Genomic DNA, 19,337 nt, shown 5'->3' with positions numbered 1-19,337 from the left:
CGTGAGTGCATGGGTGGGAGGGAGCACAGCAAGGCTCTAAGAAAGATTGAAGAAGCCGCACCGTGCGGGATAAAAGTCTATCATTGACAGAATAATGGAAGCTGCTTTCCTGGCACCAGGTGAAGTGACAGGGCCAATTCAACTTCTTCAGCTGCACAGGAGAGGTTGGCATTTTTTACACGAGCACATTTGGCTTCTTCCCTGAAGACACGTCAACGTTCAAGTCTAGTTCGACTTCAGTAAGTCAAAACAACAGTTAGCGTGAGCCACTTTGATTTAATAGGATTTTTATATGCCTGCTGGGCAAGGGCTTAGTTTTCTTGATCTTCTACGTAAAATCAATAAGACACAAACTATTTTTAGAGAGCCTACTGCGTGCAAGATATCGGAGATGCCACTTGGCACAGTATTGGGAGGTATACAAATGAGTCAAATTCTATCTTCTATGACTTTCCACTTTAGTAAGGAAAATACGGCAGATACATAGGACAACTAGAGTAAGTTAATAAGTGATTAGTGCCAGGAAGGAAAACCAAGCAATGCAATGAAAGATAGGCCCAGGACCTGGCCAGTGTGGCTCAGTGGTAGAGCATAGGCCTGCGCATCGAAGGGTTAAGGGTTAGATTCCTCAGTTGTAGGTTCGTTCCCTGACCTGGCCCTGGCTCAAGCAGGAGGCAACCAATCCATGTGTCTCTCTTATATTGATGTTTCTCTCCCTCTCTGTCTCTCACCGCCCCCCCCTCCACTTTCTTTAAAAATCAATGGAAAAAATAGCCTCAGGCAAAGATTAACAAAAAGAAAGAAAGAAAAAAATAGGATCAGGAATGGCATCTTGGAAAAAGCCATTCAAACTGGACCTTGGAATATAGGCAGGATTTTACCAAGAAGAGAGAAAAGCTGTTCAGGAATTCTAGGCAGAGGCAGGGCAATGGGATAGAAACTTTGGAAAAGGTGAGTTGCCCGGTCTGCCTGGGGCAGCGCTTGCTTAAATGTCTGTGTACATCAGATCCACTTGGAAGGCTTGTTGAAACAGATAGCTGGACATCACCCCAGAGTCTGAGATTCAGTAGGTCTGCGGTCAGGTCCAAAAATTTGCATTTCTAACAAGTTTCTGGGTGATGCTGATGTAGCTGGTCCAGAGACCACACTGAGACACTGGGTTGGCATGATGGATCCATCAGGAAACCAAAAGAAGAGGCCGCAAAATGGGTCAGGCTTAGGGGGAAAAAAGGGACCGTGGACAGCCTGGGACACCAATCTAAGTCAACGAGCCTCTACTTAGCAAACCACAAAGAGAGTGACTTAATGTCTTGGAGCCAAGGAACAACATGCAACCAGGCTGTGGGAAGATGAACTGACGGCTGAATGTGGGATGATTTAGAGAATGCTATTAGGCCATAGCAGGAGTCCCAGGTGAGAAGTAACACAGACCATAAGAGTGATGGTGGTCCTGGTGGGAAGGGAAAAAAAGGGAAGAGGTAACTGGCTTCAAGCAATCATTTGAAGTATGACTCTTCAGGTGATAAATAATTGTTCCTATGAAACCTTCGATAAATCTTACAGGGCATCTTATAGAGTAGGCTCATGAGAGAGAGAGAAAAAAAATAATGAATACTATTGTTTCCTCTGTCATTGTGAGATGAACTTGAGAATGACAATCAGAATTTGTTTCCAAAATGAAACAGTGTATCTTTAAGTTTTCTATATTGAAATATTTGAAACACAAAAAATTTTTGACAGGAAATACTAGAGATATCCAGAAATAACCTAATCCACTAAAATAACTTGTCTTTTAAAAACGTATTGTAATGCAGATCCTATAGTGTGTCTTTTCTGAAACTGAGCTTAAATATGAAAATTATTTTTTTAAGATAGTATCTTTTTCATTACTATGCATGAGTGGTTTGAATGCAGGAAAGATAAAACTAAAAGGAAGGGAGAAATCATTCTAATTACCATTCCACTAAGTAGGCTTTTTTTTTCTTTTTGTCAGTTTGTGGGTGGCATGAAGAAGCATGTTGTACATTGAAACACATCTACTTGAAACCAAAAGCTAGCCAGCTGCTCCAAATCAGCTACTGTTATCAATCTGATCTGGAGAACAACTTATCAAACAGTTCACAGCTATCAAATGTTAAATTCTCAAAACTTCATAGGAAAAGTGCTAAAGAAATCAGATCCTCCCCCACCCCGCCTCCTTTCACAGCTCCTACCCTCATGCCTGAATTTCTAATGACAGCAAAGTCCAGGCGACATCAGTCCTGTCGGACTCAATTTGTGTCTGTGCAAGCGTATCAGAGCCAACTGCTCCAGAATGACTGGCTGCGATCACAGAAAACAGTGGCTTCTCCCCTTACTCAGCTAAGGGGCATATGAAGACCAAATTCTTCCAAGTGAACCTCCAAATGCTACCTCAGTCTTGGAGCAGTGATAGGGTCTAAGAAACGAATGCACATATAAACATACAGATTTATACATAAATATATAAAACATACAGATTTATACATAAATGGGCTATGCCCAGGCAAGATAAAAGACAAAAGGAAATGAGAGGTGTGAAGATAAAACCTTTTGCAGATGTTCATTCCACCCAAACTCCACTCCATACCTTGTTTATTACACAGATTCACTGCCAAAAGGGAAATGCTGGCATGCATATCAGTAAGGTGAAATTTAAATTTTAGGGCAAAAATGGGAAATGGACTGTTAAGGAATGATTAACAGTGAAAATAATGAGGATAAATGAATATTATAAGTAGTTTCCATCAGCCTAAAGAAAAGATTGCCAAGCACTCTGCCATGAAAAGAGTGAAAAACGGGGCTAGGAGATATGAAAGGAACTGCGGTTTAACTTACATCACAGATTACTCAGCCTCTGTCCAACCACCCTCAGCAGATGCCCACTCTTTGATTATATGCCTGGCCCTTTGTGTTTTTCATTAACTGGGACATGCAGATAAAACTGAAACATTCAGATGAGCTTAAAATAAATTTACAAATATTTAAAATTCTGGTTTCTCATTGCTCACAATACAAAGATCTTAAGAAACAATAACTTTGCTGATTTCTAATGAGCTGTACATCTCCTTTTGTATTTCTGTACATGCGTAGTTAGAGAAGCTAACAGTTCAGAGGTCCGGCGCATGCGATATAATTTGAAATGGAACAACAAAACTACACTTGCCTCAAAGCCTGACCACCTCAATGCTTCAAGTGATCACATAAGCCGACACCTACCCAACTCCTTCTCTTCTACTGAGCACTGTATCCCTTTCCTGTAATAACTATATTCATATTCAAACTAGTATATGTGCTGCAGGATTTTTGTAGCTTCCTGAATTTTTGGCATGTGTTTCTGTAGACTGTGTTAAAATAGGAGAAAAAAGGTAAAATGGAGCTTTTCTTCTTTTAGAACTATCGTAAGAGTCTCTTAAAAAAATGAGTGAGTAAAAGTTTTATGTAGGAAATGGCGAAACGGGTATGCGGCATCCTGTCGGTGCTCCAGGAAGCAAGAAAGCGCCCAGGCTCTACTGAGTTAGGCCACAAAAGAGCAGAGCTGATGAGGCTCCCAGCAGTCGGTGCAGAACAATCTGAGTGGCAAAAATGACAATAACTGCAATAAACTGAAACACAACCTATTAAGTTCATGAGTTCATATGTTTAAAAATAATTTAAACAGCTTTAGTGGTCACACTAGGAGGAAGTTAAGGAATCAAATCATTATTTTGATCAAAATAATCAAATCATTATTTTCAAATCCTTATTTTGAAAAAAAGGAGAGAAAGAAAAAGAATTAAGGCATTAAAAAAAAAAAAAATCTCCCTAAGAATATACCAAAAAAAAGTTACTGCTATCACTAGAAAATTAGATGTCATTGTTTATCTTGAAACATTTTCCTTATTTTGGCCATATAACAACCTAATATTGTGTATTCTAGTCATATTAGAAGCAGTGACATCTAACAATGTTTAACCTGAGCACATAGCTATTAAGTTGGGGGGGATGGTGTAGTAAGAAGAAATTCCCAAAATACTGTGACTTCTTTTTATAAACCTCCCAAACCAATCAGGCCTCTATAAATCAACAAGAACAGATTTCTAATCATTTGAGAGAAACAATCACTTGTGCACAAACTATTCTAGCAGGAAACTCCAAGCTGTAAAGCAGACAGAAGCAGGGCTGCTGTGGGGAGGCTAGAGGGGTGGAGGGGCCTGGAGTTGATAGCAAGCCTGGGGGAGGCTTCTGAGGGTGCCCTGAGAATTCTCTGGGCCTCAACGCACAGGTACAGCTAAAGGACTCAAAAAGGAACAAGAAAACAAAAATCAACTTTCAACATTTCACTTATTCATGAGGATTTTCAGGGAGAAGACAGTTTCTAAATATTTCATCCTGGCCTAGGACAAGAATCCTCAGCACTGTCCACTGTAACCTCCTGCAGGATAGAAATGTTCTTTATCTGCACCGACTAGTAACGGACCATGTTCAACACAGTGGTGCAACTGGGGGAGTAAACGTTTTCTAATATTTAAATTTAAGTTGAAGCAGCCACGAATGGCTAGTGGCTACCCTATTGGACGGTGCAAACTATTGCCACACATTTCAACAGCCCTGAACAGTGCAACTAAAGAAAAAGTCTAGGTTATCTGGACTGGAGACTAAACAATGAGACGGAAATCCCGAGTCCTCGTAGTCCTTGGCTTCCTCATAGTCAGACTCTGAAGATTCACTGTGTCTGTGAGGAAACTCCCTTCACATTAGGGTCACTCATTTCCCTGTCCCCCACCCATTCGAAAATGACTATCTCATTTTTATAGACCATTTCATAGATTGCAAAGGGAAGATCAATAACTGGCAAGTGTATAACTGGAAAATGTCCAAATAGAAATATTGCAATTAAAAGAAAAAACTGGTGTTTCCTATCATAGCTAGAAGATTTGTATCTCTCAGTACTGAAAGACCCCCTGATGTCAAATGGGAACTTTTGATGTCAAAGGTGTGCCACATTCCACAGATGAGAAAGATAAGCACACTTCTGCACTGCCATGTGAAGTAATTTGTATAATGTTTATGAAATGTCACATTCAATTAATATCAGTGAGGGATGTGAAAAATATATTTTAAATACATGCGTCACCAAAAGTCTCGGTTCAACTATGATAAACATTGTTAAGGAAAAAAAGAGCAACAGAGCAAGGTTATTAGATTAAATAAAACACTGAAAAATAGCTGCACGTCCAATACACCTCTAGATAAAATACTCAAAACTAAAGTATAAACGGAATTATTTTTATGTAAGAAACTCAAAACTCCTCAAATTTTTATACTCTTTCACATAATAGCACATCATGTCAGGAACTCTACATTTTCTATATTTTGCCCTAAACATGTTTTCATCACAATAATTGGGGGGGGGGGACAAGAGGGAGTTTATGAGATATTATATATAAATACAAAGTAATAATTCAATCCTCTCATTTTGGGCTTAGGCTATAATTTAATGTGAAATGTGAAAATAGCAGGTGACTGTAAGTCAGCACACAATAATTCTTTGGAGAAATCAACTGAATTACAAGAACAGCTGAAGAGGAAAACAATACCTATCAATATGGATACCATAAAAGACTCTTTATATGTTTAGTTCTAATATATACAGAGAAAAGCCAATAAATAGTCTGAGCTTTATAATATGATTCACTTTCCAAGTTACTATCAACGGCATCTCAATAAAATTTCAAATAACTTTACATTTGAGGTACACACAAATATTAGCTACTTCCAGAAATGGCAAAATGACATTATTAACTTTGTTTCTTTCTCCTTCAGGAAGTAAAAATGAGGTATGCCATGAGAAATGAACAGATAGAAGGGGGGGAATACTCATCTCCCTGCCAACCTATTTTCCCCCCTAAAAACAGAGCTATAATTCTGATTTGAAAAGTAGGATAGCTTTAGAAAAAGCATCTAATTTCTTTAAGCGATTACTGCATGTAATAACTTCAATCTAGTTTTATGTGACACTAGTGGAAACTTGCAATGGAAAAGTTAAAACGCAAGTCTATTGGACATGCTGTTGGGGCTCTGCTATTTGTTCCATCTCTCCAAAACAACATTTTAAAAGTGAGAATCTGATCAGTCTCACAAAGTAAAGATACATATGCAACCCAGTCACTTCCTACCCAAACAACAGAACAGATTTTATTTTAATCTTTGGGCATTTCTAAACATATATAAAACCACCATGCCTAACTCACTATAGCTGACTTTCTTTTTCATTCTCTTAAACATCAAAAGGGTGTCTCTTTTTAATGCATATAAAGCTACTTTTTGTTGAAAACACATTTAGCTTTTAAAATATATTATGGGTAATATGGTTTTAATTATTATTATGTCCATTTCACTTGCTTTATTTCCATCAGTATGTGGTAGAAACCTAGTATTACATGATATATTCTACTTATTTACTATGGAAAGTAAATTTTAAAAATTATTTAGTGTAGAATTTACCAGTCCCTTTATCAAGGATTACATTTTTCCTTAAGATGATTTTAAAAACAAAATGAGGAGCCTTTTAATCCTTTTAAATATTTCATTACTGGAGCTCTACAGAAACTGACTTTGCCTACGCACAGGTGGTTTATCTGTAACTCCCTGCTCAGAGTAATCAAAGCTCTGGATCAGCAGCTCTCCACCAAGAACGATTTCCTTTTCCCCTGGTGACACCTGGCAATGTCTGGAGACATTTTTTTGTTGTCACAATATAAGGAAAAATCTAATAGCAATGTCAAGGTAGAGGCCAGGATGCTGTCAAACATGCTACAGTGCCCAGGCCAGCCCTCACACCAAAGACTTATCAGGACTAAATGACAACAGTGCCAAGCTTGGTTACCACTGCCTTAGAACAGTTCATTAACGTTGAGAAAAAATTCAAAATAAAGAAAAGAAGTTGCCCTGGCCCATATAGTTCAGGTGTTAGAGGGCTGGCCCAAGTACTGCAGGGTCGCAGGGTCGATTCCCGATCTAGGCATGTACTTGGGTTGCAGGTTCCATCTCTAGCCCCAGTCAGGTCACATGTGGGAGGCAACCAATCTATGCGTCTCTCACATTGATGTTTCTCTCTCTCTCTTTCTCAAAAAATCAATGGACAAAATATCCTCATGTGAGAATTAACAACAATAAAAATGAATTTTCAAGGCCTGTGTTTAGTCCATTGTTTCCTGAACTCATCACTTTTAGGTGTTTCTAGTGTAGTTTTAGTACACGAACTTGAAACATTTCAATTCCTGGGCATGGAAGTCAAAACACTATGGACTTCACCCAAATTTCCCTTTTGGTCCTCAGCTAGGACTGAAGTTGGCTTGCCTTAGGGGAAGTTCAGTTCACAGGCTTAGGGACCATAAATATTGTCACCAATTTTTAAAAATGAACCTGTTAAGTGGGGCACATACTGCACTAATGCCTGTCGATGACTAGATGAATAGATGCGGTTCCCATCTCTCATGACGGGACCATAGCTCCTCTCTGAGGAACAGTCCCAGGATAGAAATATTCAGTTCCAAGGAATGTTCTTTCAAACCACTGCCAGCAACAGAGACAGAAAGTGGAATGGTGAGAAACCATCATGAACAGCTGGGGAATGTGGAATTAAAGAATAGCCCCTTCATTTTCCCAATGTTGATCTCATGAGTAATCCCATATCTCTGAAAATCTCTGAACAACACTCATAGAAGAAACATTAGAGAAACCAAATAAGTGGTTGTTAAACTAAACAGAAACATAACCTAAAGAAAGGGTAGAGGGAACAAATATGATGCAAAGATATTCAACATACACTCTGCTCCTCTCTCACCCTGCACGTTCATTTTATTCTGTAACATTGTGCTCTTCTTTATCGTTAGGACCTCCTTCACATCTCCCCTTCTCCTTAAAAGAAACCATAGATTGATAAAAATTTAAAAAAAATGACAGATCATCCTGGGCAGCCCCCTCATTCAGCAGACAATGGATAAAGTGAAAGGACACGATGGAAGGAATAACCTCAGGATTCACATCTGGTTCATGACAGTAGAGTATTTAGAACCAGACCAATGTTTTTTCCTCCTAGCGTTCTGCTCCTCTCATCTCTGACTTACTAAATAGTAGAGAGAGCTAGCTCAGGTGAAGTCATGATTAATTCTAAAATGAGAAACATAAAAAAAGTTCTCTCCTTTAACTGGCAGAAAAACAATATAAGGACTGGCCCAAAGGAAGCAGGAAGAAAACAAGATTTGGGTGAAGAAAGAAAGGATAAGAGGATTTCAAGGGATAAAAGTATTCAAGAGTCATTGTCCTAGATGGATAAATAATTCACAAATGAAAGTTTATCTCCTGAGTCAAAAATTCTCCAAAGGGTCAATCTTTAACTCAGTAACCATTATTATGTATTCGGCTTCTTAAGTCAAAGAGTTTATATGTGTGCTGGGAAGTAGAAATGATTAACCAGAAATAGATTTTTTAAATTCTCACATGTTCATAATTGAATTAGTAACATGCAAACACATATTTATACACCCTTAAGGCACACTTATTTAGTATATTACTGTTCAGTTCTCTCTTATGAAGTTTTTTTTTTCTTTTTCACGTAAAGGTTAGCAAGGATACAGGTTAACTACCCGCGAGCAGGTAGGAATGTGTGAGATGGTGAGTTCCCAGAGTTATACAGGCCAGTTATCCGGGTGGAAGGGTGCCAGCCCGGGTGCGCTTTACTATAAGGCTGCTGAGGGCAACACGGCCACACTGAAAGAACACGTGAACACAGACCATATTTTTCAAAAGCAGTTGGCATTATAAAGTGATTTGATAATAAAGTACAAAAATGTCCCGCAGCAACAAAAGCACTATGCATTTCCCATGCTAAGATGCATCAGTCTGGCAATGAAAAAAATAGTTTTCCCATAGTCACTCTTTCAGAAAATATATTCGAGACCTCAGGAAAACGGCCTTGTAAAATACTCTCATTTTTATTATACTTCTATAAAATACTCAAACAAAATACACAGTACGGATATTTTTAACAAAAGGAACTTAAAGTCTTTAAAAGCCTACTTGCAAATGAGATGTAACCACCTTCTCCATACCAAACTTTCTAGACCCGGACTGTAATCTTAAATGAATGGCCCGCGCAACTAAAAGAAAAGGAAATGATGAATAATAACATCAACCAAACTTCTCTGCTGGATGCAGGCATCATCAGAGAGGGCTTCTGAAACACAGATTTCTACCTTCCCAGGCAGGGGAGTAGCCAGGTATAAACATGAGTAGCAAGTCTGGGGAGCTAGCAGGAGATGGGGCTGGCAGGCAGATATGAAAGCACAGTGTGTGTACTGAGGGGCTATGGGGGGAGAGATACCTTACTATTATTTAGTTAACATGCCAAATTAACATGCCATCTATTCAGGAATTTCTCTACCTTTTTTGGTAGGCCCAATGAGGTTTTCCATTGCAAACCGAATAGACTAAGCCTTTCTTTTATTTTGTTCCTTTAACATATATATTTTTAATCTTCACCCACGGATATGTTTTTATTGATTCTTTTTTTTAAGAGAGAAAGGGAGAGAGAGAGAGAAACATAGATCAGTTGCCTCCATAAACACCCGACCAGGGATTGAACCCACAACCTATGTATGTACTCTGACCGGGAATCAAACCCACAACCTTTTGGTTTACAGGAAGATGCTCCAACCAACTGAGCCACCGGCCAGGGCCCTTTAATATTTTTAATATTTTTAATCATAGGTTTATATATGTTATCATATTACCTTGTAAAACATCCTTTAAAAGCTATGCTTTAAAAAAATGTGTTCACATCCTCCCACAGCCTTTGTCACTCCAGTCAAAACCACTCAGTGTAAATCTTCATTTTCAACGTTTAGATTGGCGGATACATCCCATACATAAATATGGTACATACAGGCCATCCAGAAACATGCTGCATGTGATAAAATACATGTGGAAAACTATATATCTCCTATGTCATTAATGAACTGAATACATTGCCAAACAGAGAAAATTAGAAATTTGAAAAACGAGGTGAAAAGAAACAGAAATAGAAGTTCCACAAATTTTTCCTAGGCCACACAAATCAGTGGAGGTGCACTGCCCTAGGTATTCTGCAGTTTGGATTTTTTTCACATACGTTCCAGGTCACAATGGATAAAACGGAGAGCATTTCCCGCCAACCCCCTTCTGGAGTTAAACACTTGCTGTAGTCACCAAATGTGGCTCTATGTGACAGCTGATGTCAGCGTGATGCACCACACAGAGGAGAAAAGACTCTGTTTTTTTGAGATTTCCATACAATGCCCTCATTTTATAATTGCAAACAATCTACACTAAGATAGGATAACTTTACACATCAACTGTGGTTTTGTTTTAAACATGAATTCCTTCATTGTCTTGCTCCATGAATATTCTTGAATACCAGGCACAGCGAGAGGTACAGCAGACTTAGCGACATACAAAACAAGGTCCCTAGTATATTCTAGTATGAGGAGACAGAAAAATACAAGTAATTTACAAAGCAAGAACAAAAACAACACACACAAACAAACAAATTAACTAGTAGTGCTATAAAGGAAATAAGGTATTGCACAGAGAATTGGTTTGCGGGGAGGGAAAAGGGAGGCATTAGATAGGGTATCAGGGAAGAGCTGGGATGCCAATGAACCTGAATGACTCGAAGGCCTACAGAAGAGCTTTCCGGGCTAAGGGACAGAGGGCCCAGGGCAGAGGCTCAGAGGCAGCAGCTAGCCAGCGGGGCGTGGCCTGAACGCAGTGACCAGGCAGAGAGTGTCATACAGTAAGCTGGAAAAACAGCAGGGACCCGGGTTGCACAAGGGGAAGACACCGGAGGGCTCTATGCTATGGAGTGAATAGGTCTGACTTATATTTAGACGACTTCTCCAGTGACTGTGCACCAATGGTTTTAAAAAATGTGCTTCTCCCTCCACCACCCACCCCACCCCAAGTCTCTGAAGAGGCTTTCAATCCATTTATTTGGAAATGGCCATTTTCTCCATCGTGAAGTCTCTGACCCTTTATAAGTCTCTTAGTTTCACTTTTCAGGAATCCTATGGCCGGTTCCCCTTCTCAAATATGTTTAAATCAAGCAGAAATAATATGTGGCTTTTTAATGTTTGAAACCGCCGTTCTCTGTTCCTACATAGCAACAGGCCAGAGGATATCGAATGGATTTTCTTCTTTACCCCAGGGCTCTCCACAGAGATGTTTAACACAGTTTAGAATTTTCACTTGAAAATAAAGCACCAGATGGATGTTAGGTCTCATTTGCCTTCCTGAAAACTAGGAGAAAAAAAAAATCTGCTTTCTTTCATGTACAAAGAAACCTTGGCAATACCAGTTCTCCGTGGTCGCACTTTTACTTTTTAAATTTTTTTAAAATATACTTTTTATAGATTTGAGAGAGAGGAAGGGAGAGGGAGAGAGAGAGAAACATCAATGATGAGAGTCATTGATCGGCTGCCTCCTGCAGGCCCCTTGCTGAGGATCCAGCCTGCAACCGGGGCCCTGACCGGGAATCAAACCACGATCTCCTGGATCCTAGGTCTGTGCTGAACTGCTGAGCCACACCTGTCAGGCCGTGGCTGCACTTTTAAATCTGTGATTCGGGGTAGGCTTTCTACACACACGGTAAAAAAAAAAAAAAAAAAAGTTTCTGAAGTTTGATACACTGAAGTCCGTTTTGGCCCTTTTAAACCTTGTAATTTTAGCAGTGATACTAACAGCCAATAGAACAGTGGCATTCAGACTCTTAGAAAACACCCCCTTGCCAATCATTCAAAAACCCTTTCTTTCAGGATTTAGGAGCCAGGTCCTGCTGTGAGTCGGTTGCTGGCTAGCTTCCAGAATTGGCTTTACAGTCTTAGTTTCCTTTAACATTTCATCCCTTTGTCCTCACTCCAGGATTTCCTCCAATATGAAAGCAAGGCTTTTAACACCCCAACATGAAGTCATTTAATTCCTCACTTTTTCTTATTAGTTAGCTAAACAGACTTAAAATACAGTATTTAACCTCTGTCTTAAAGTACATTACAGAGCACTGCAGTTTGGTATTGGAGGAGGGGCACTAGAAGGTGACCAAACAACGGCACTTGACTCTGCACCCCAAAAGGAGGAATCTATTCACCCTCTGGCTGCTCTTGACACTTGCCTTGGGCAGGAGAATAGGGCAGAAGCCATGCTGTGTGTGTTCTGACATGAGCCTCAAGAAACCCAAGAAACCTCAGGATTCGGCTTAGCATGCTCTCTTCCACTTGCTGATCCTCAGTTCCGTCACCTCCACCATTTGAGTAGGTCGGGGCTAGCCTGGTGGTGCGTGAGAGGCCATGTGGAAGAGGGATAAGTTACCCAGCTAAGCCATCTTAGACCAGCCATTCCCCAGAGGACCTGGCAGCTGGCCACAGACCTGTGAACAAGCCCAGCAAAGATCTGTCAAGTGTGGCCCACAACAGCAGAACCCCCCAGCTGAGCCCAGCGACCCCCCAGCTGAGCCCAGCCCAAGCTGCCAACCCAGAGCACTGTGAGATAAACAAATGTATGTTGGTTTAAGCTACTAAGTTTGGGGATAGTTTGGTATACAGCAAAAGCTAATGATATCAGGGTTTAAATATTTAACTCATCCACTAAAAAAATTTTTTTTTTCAATGTAGGCAACCTGGCGTCTTATAGCTGCATCTGAATTAATTTGGTGCTCTTGACAGGGATCAACTAGTAACTTTCTGATTTTTTAAGTCGTCTATTGTTCAGTGATTTAACTTTCTGATTTTCTGTCATTAACTTTGATTTCTTAAGTAGTGTATTGTTCTGTGATTTAAGAAAATCAGTAAACTGAAACTTTTTGTGCCTCTTTGCCCCTTCTTTCAATTATATTTTCTCCCATATAGCAGAGAGAGTGAAACTGCTCTAAAATGTCTTTAACCACTGGCTAAAATCACATAGCATGACATCCCTTCCTGGTGATATAACTGAAGTAACGTACGTGTCTGAGATCTCAATTGATCTCACCAAGTGTACTGACAGGTAGTAGTTAGCATAATTTTATCTCTATAGGTGCTGTTTCCCTTAAGCGGTTTCTGCCCAGGGATAAAGCCCACAGTTCAAGTTAGGTTAATAATCTAAAAGCAGGGAAATTTTCACTCAAACTTTTTGAAGAAATGACATTTTGAGCAGTCTGTCAGTGCTCCTCAGGCCAATTTCTGACAGCATGCTGGATGTGTCTTTCCTTGGATAGGAGCTAGTCAACATGACTTGTGCCTAGAATGTGTGAAAAAGTGAGACATGATGACTATTAAAATTAGTAAGTGTAGCATCTACTGATGTAACTGAGACGCCACCACCCTTGTCTAAAGAACCCTCCCTCGAACCTGCCCTGGGTCCTGCCATAGAGGAGGAACATGCATCGGGGCAGGCTCCACAGCCACATGTTGGATGTGATCGCCCTGTTCCACCAGGAACATTTGATTTACCCCCGCTCTTTGACCTTTTTCTTTTATTTATTTGAATTATTATGCATTTCTCTTCTTCTTCAGGAGATTCAGTTTTCTACTTTTTTAGTTTTATTATTTGGGCTGTTTGGAAGGTTTGTGCTTTTATGATGTTCTTTTCTATGTTTTTAGCCTCCATTATTCCTTGGTTTAATCCACTTTAAGTAACAAATAAAGCTTATCGTTTGTATTTTATATTGCACCATCCCTAAGCATGAAGTACATTCAGGATGCGGTGCAAGCATCACCACGATCTGGTTGCAGGATGTCCCATCACCCAAAAGGAAACCCTGCCCCAAGAGTGCTCACTCCCCACGCCCCCTGCCCCTGGCAACCCCTGATCTGCTTTCTGTCTCTGCTCCTTTACCTGTTCTGAACATTCCCTATAAATAGAATCTTACAATAGGTGCCCTTGTTGTGTCTACTCACATATTTTCATTTGTTTTTATCTGAAATAGAATTTTTGTTATTTGGAAGGGAAATCCGAGATGGATTAGAGATCAGATGTAAGAAAAGAAGCCCTCTGAGTAAGTGTGAGCATATTCTCAGGGTAGAGGTCTCTGTGCTAAGTGTGACCCCCAGGCCAGAAGTCAGTCAGGCAACAACTGGCTCTTCCTTTGACCAAAACAAAAAGAAGAAAAATGCTGAAATCTAGAAAGACAAACCACAAGCTGGAAAGCATTCCTCACAACCCAAAGCCAGAGAAAAACTGAACATTTTTGTGTTTCAGAAAATTCTGGAAAGTCAGTGTTTTCTAAAGGGGCAGAGGGCAAACACATGCACTTGCAATGAGAGGCAGTGTACATGCCTCTACATGTCAGAGATGCCCGACCTCCCTGATGGGGACACAGGCACTGTCAACACTGGGGAGAGAGCACTGTCATCATCAGACTGGCAGGTTTCTGGTCTGGTGGTGACCAGCCCCAGGGACAAAGTGAGGCAGCAGAGGCCCCAGCTGGTCCCCTGGAGAGAAGAGCGAGAGGCCCCTCCTCTGGGAGGACAGTGGGCAGGACCCGTCAAAGGTCCACAGGTGCCCCCTGCACCTGGCAGTGCTCACCCAGGAGGTCACCCCACAGAAATTCTTGCACAATTGTTCAAAGATGTAATTTCGAGACTACCCATCAGAGCACTGAATAAATAGCCGGGAATTGGAAAAAGCACTAATGTCCATGGACAGGGGAAGGATCTACTAATCCAGGTCCACATGGACAAGGGAAGCTGAGCAGCTGCTAAAGTGGATGCAGGGGTCTCTATGTGTCAATAGATAAAGACCTCAGGCGTCATCTCACCTCAGGCACCAACCATCTGTATCCAGGATTCTAACTGTTAGACCACATACATGTGATTTCAACAGGAAGACACCCATATGTGAAAATGAGTCTGCCTGTGACAGAGACAAACACAATGAGAGGCAGAGCCTGAGTAATATTCACCAAGCCACTCATGATGGTCACCTCTGGGGTGGGACTTCTTCTCCTAAGGTGGTGTCTGAATTTTTTATAAAGCATGTATGACTAATCTAAAAATATGAAAGTCATATGTTCAATGTCACTCATCTAGGGAGTAAAGAACATTAGTTTATATTTTTAAAGGAGAAGAAGGGGCTGGGAGTGAAGGTCATGAAGGTACCTGGGAGTCACACACCCAGCTGGAAGGTCCCATCCATCCATCCTTCCTGTGCCCTGCCCACATCCCACCCCCTAACACTGCTCCTATCCCACACCAGTCCTGCCCTGATCCATCAGTGGACTGAGCTGAGCAGCCTGGCCCTGCCATCCAGGGCCCTGGAGGGTGGGGACTGCACATTCTGACCTGCTTCATCTCCCTCCAAGTGCAGAGCCCCTTTCTTTCTGAGAGGAAAGCAGATCTAGGGAGGCTCAGCCAGTCACAAGGACCACTATGAACATGCTCTATTCAGGTGAGGTTCTCAGTTGCAACAGCACGACCCACTTGAGCTTGTGTGAGCAGAAGGGACTTTCCAAGGGGACTCATCAAAGGTGCCAGAAGGTCAGAGCATCAGGCTGGAGGCTGTGGGGCAGGTCACAGCACCTAAACCTGAGAGGTCCTCCAGCAGTAACCTCTTCCCCGGTCCTGTGCCAGCCCCCAGCCCCCATACCCAACACATCCAGCTTCTCTGAGTGGGGCTCTGCTCAGTGGGGACGAGGGCAAGAGCCCTCATCTCATTCAAAGTCAGGTCAGGTGGAATCCACCTGGTCTGAGGCTGCCAGGTGAGGCCACTGTCAGTGACATGTCTCCTGTCTGCCCAGAAATAGGCCCCCATCCACCCTATGCAAAGAGCATAGGTCCTTGAGGCTGGGACTCACCAGCTCTCCCTGGAGGAAGAGAGAGAAGCCCCTAATAATAGGGAGAACAGAAGAGAAAGGAAAGGAGGACATTTTTGTAGATGTCTGTCTTCTCACCAATTTAAGATAAGCCACAGACTTGGAGAAAGTGTTTCCAAAACAGAGATCTTATAAAAACTGGTGTCCATAAATACATACATAAATACATATATATATAGATATATATGTGTATATTTAAAACCCTCTTAATTCTCAACAGTAAGAAAACAAGCAAAGCAACCCAATTAAAATATGCATATAAGCTCTGGACAGACACCTCACCACAGAAGATACATAGATGGCCAGATGGCAGGGAATGCAACATGCTGATGGAGTAGGTGGAAATTACATTTCCATGACCAAATGCAAATGACGACAAACATATATAAAAATCAACCTGAATAACCACATGAAGACTAGCTGAACAGAAGTCTTATAACCAGGGATTATAGAAAAAGCCACATCCAGACTGGTAGGAAAGATGGAGATACAAAAAGGGTTGGGCCTGCAGCCTCGTGTGGAGGTAGAGAATCAGCAGGGTATCTCAGATGCAAAGGTACCTTTTGAGGAGCAAGGGGTCTCAACTCCACATCAGGCTCCCCAGCCTGAAGCATCAGAATCAGGCAGAGGTTCCCACATAACAGCTGGCTATGAAAATCAGTGGGGATTTTTGTCCCCCTGGGAGAGACAAGGTCTAGCAGAGAACCAGGTCACCTCTTAAAGAACCTGCACACAAATCTTGTACCTGGGTACTCATTCCAGGTGGATGGACCTCGGCTCAGAGCAGACTGGAGTCATACAGGGAGAGGGCTGGGGGGACAGCTGCCAAGGTCCTTGTGCTGAGTCCATCTCCCACACCACCCACAGACACCATCTTTCCTGGTCGAGCATTCCCCTACATAAGGCATCAGCCTGGGGGAATGCACTAGCCCTGCACTCTGACTCCCTTTGACCCCACCCTGCCAGGCTCCTGTCCTGTGGAGTGGTCTTCTACTCCACAGACTGAGCCCACAGTGCACACTTTCTTATAAGGCTCTAGAGGTGGTCCAGCAGACTCAGGGGTGTCAGAAATGCACAGGAAAAGACTGAGTTCTGTGCCACTAGGGGGAGGATCATTTTTCTCTCGCATACCTGATAACCGCCATAGTTCCAGTGCAGAGCCCTCCCTACACAAGGGTAAATCTTAATTTGTTCTAGCCTGATGAACTCTGCTGGCCCAACCCTGACAACTCTGAGTTCCCGTCCCACTTGAAAGGTCCTCAGGACTGACACAGGCAGTGGCTGGCCTTGGTGTACCCTGAGACTTTTGCTGAGACGCGTCAGGCCCAGCACTTTCATCAAGTTTGAATCTGTGAACACCACTGGTGAACACCACTAGCCTCTACTGGTGATTTACTGAGAACCAACTCACACAACCCATGTACTGACAGACACTCTTTCAGTGACTGAGCCTAAATGTCAGCTGGAAAGCAGAAGTAGATCTTGGGGTGCCTTGAGTCTTTTGCTGACCTGCCCTCAGGCTGAATACTGGTGGAAGCTGACCTCGGTTTGCAGCTTGGCCCCTCCCACACCGATCTAGGCCCAGCAAAAGCATTCACAAACAGTGGATAGCTTTGTAGATCCAAAGAGGTAGCCGAGGGCCAGCACAGGCAGCCTCTGACATTGATCTGCACAGGAGTGCTCCACAAGAGGCCCCAGGAACAACACACCCAGTGGCAGTCTTCAGTCCACATAAGAATATGACTCAATTAGCTCCATACCCAAAGGGGCATCTTCGCAGGCCCCAGACTCTACTGCACCGAATTTCACTTTATGATATCAGGCCCACACAGCAGCTTGAACACTGGGGTCAGGTTCTATCCTCATAATCAGCAAGCCTGAAAATCAATTCTACCCATAAATGAACCAATAACAATCAAAACTCAGCTACCACAGGAGGGCTCACATAACCCACACAAGGGACATTGCAGCACCTAGCTCAGGTAATCAGGGAGACAGCACTACTGAACCTCACAGCACAACTACTACGTAAGGTCATCCTACCAATACTGGGAGACAGAGCAGATCAACCTAATACACAGAAATGAATACACAAAGACAGCTAAAAGGGAGAGGTGAACAAACATGCCCAAAATGAAAGAACAGGAGAAATCCCCCAAAAAAGTACTAAATGAAATGAAGGTAAGCAATATATCAGATACAGAGCACACACACACACAAAATGATTATGAGGGTGCTCAAAAACTTACAGGAAAAATGGATGAACTCAGTGAGAACTTTAACAAAGAGATAATGAACATAAAAAAAGAACATCTAAACCATCAAAAAGAACCGGCCAGAAATGAAGACTATAATATCTGTAAAGAGGAGTACAATAGATGAAATTTACAGCTGATTAGACAAATCAGAGAACCTAATCAGTAACTTGGAAGACAAGGGAAAAGAAAACCCCCAAACAGAGCAGCACAAAGAAAAGAGAATTTTAAAAGATGAGGATAGTTTGAGGGACCTCTGGGACAATATCAAAGGTAATAACATCTACATAATAGGTGTTCCCAGAGGAGAAGGAAGAGAGCAAGGGATTGAGCATCTATTCAAAAAATAATGACTGAACAGTTTTCTAACCTATCAGACAGACATAAAGTGCAGGAAACAATAAGAAGAACCCAAAGAGGTCCACACCAACACATCATAATTAAAGATAAAGAGAAAATCTTAAAAGCATCAAGAGAATGACAGTTACCTACAAGGGTATTTCCATAAGTCTATCAGCTGATTCCTCAACAGAGACATTTCAGGCCCGAATGGATTGGCATGAAATAGTCAAAGTGACAAAAACCAAAGACCACAAACCAAGATTACTCTACGCAGGAAGGCTATCATTTAAAATTGAAGGAGAAATAAAGGGTTTCCCAGGAAAGTAAAGGTTAAATGAGTTCATTACCACCAACCCGGTATTACAACAACGTTAAAGAAACATTTTTAAGAAGAAAACAAAGAGAAACATAATTACAAAGAATAAAATGGCAATAAATACATACTTATCAATAATCACTTTAAATGTAAATGGATTAAATGCTCCAATTTAAAGCTATATGGTAACTTAATGAAAAAGAAAACAAGACCCATATACTTGTTGTCTACAAAAGAATAACATCAGAATGAAAGACACACACAATCTGAAATTAAAGGGATGAAAAAAACATAATTCATGCAAATGGAAACAAAAAAAAAGCTGGGGTAGCAATATTTATATTACACAAAAAGACTTTAGAACAAAGGCTATAATAAGGGACAGAGAGACATTACACAATGATAAAGGAATCTATTCAATGAGGGGATATAACCCCTGTAAACACCTATGCACCCAACACAGGAGCACCTAAATATTTAAAATAAATCTTGATGGACATAAAGGGAGAGATCAACAGTAATACAGTCATAGTATGGGATTTTA

At 41.4% G+C, this 19,337-nt stretch overlaps 1 protein-coding gene across 5 annotated transcripts in view; it reads right to left on the bottom strand.

Moving 5' to 3' along the window:
* The window catches only part of PTPRD (protein tyrosine phosphatase receptor type D), a 470,419-nt gene that overhangs the window by 366,873 nt on the left and 84,209 nt on the right, over positions 1–19,337 (bottom strand). The window lies entirely within an intron of this gene.

Source organism: Miniopterus natalensis, chromosome 12 (assembly GCF_054644295.1).
Source record: "Miniopterus natalensis isolate mMinNat1 chromosome 12, mMinNat1.hap1, whole genome shotgun sequence".
NCBI classification, from domain to species: Eukaryota; Metazoa; Chordata; class Mammalia; order Chiroptera; family Miniopteridae; genus Miniopterus; species Miniopterus natalensis.
Note: the sequence above shows the minus strand (reverse complement) of the source record. Positions and strands in the feature narration are given on the sequence as shown.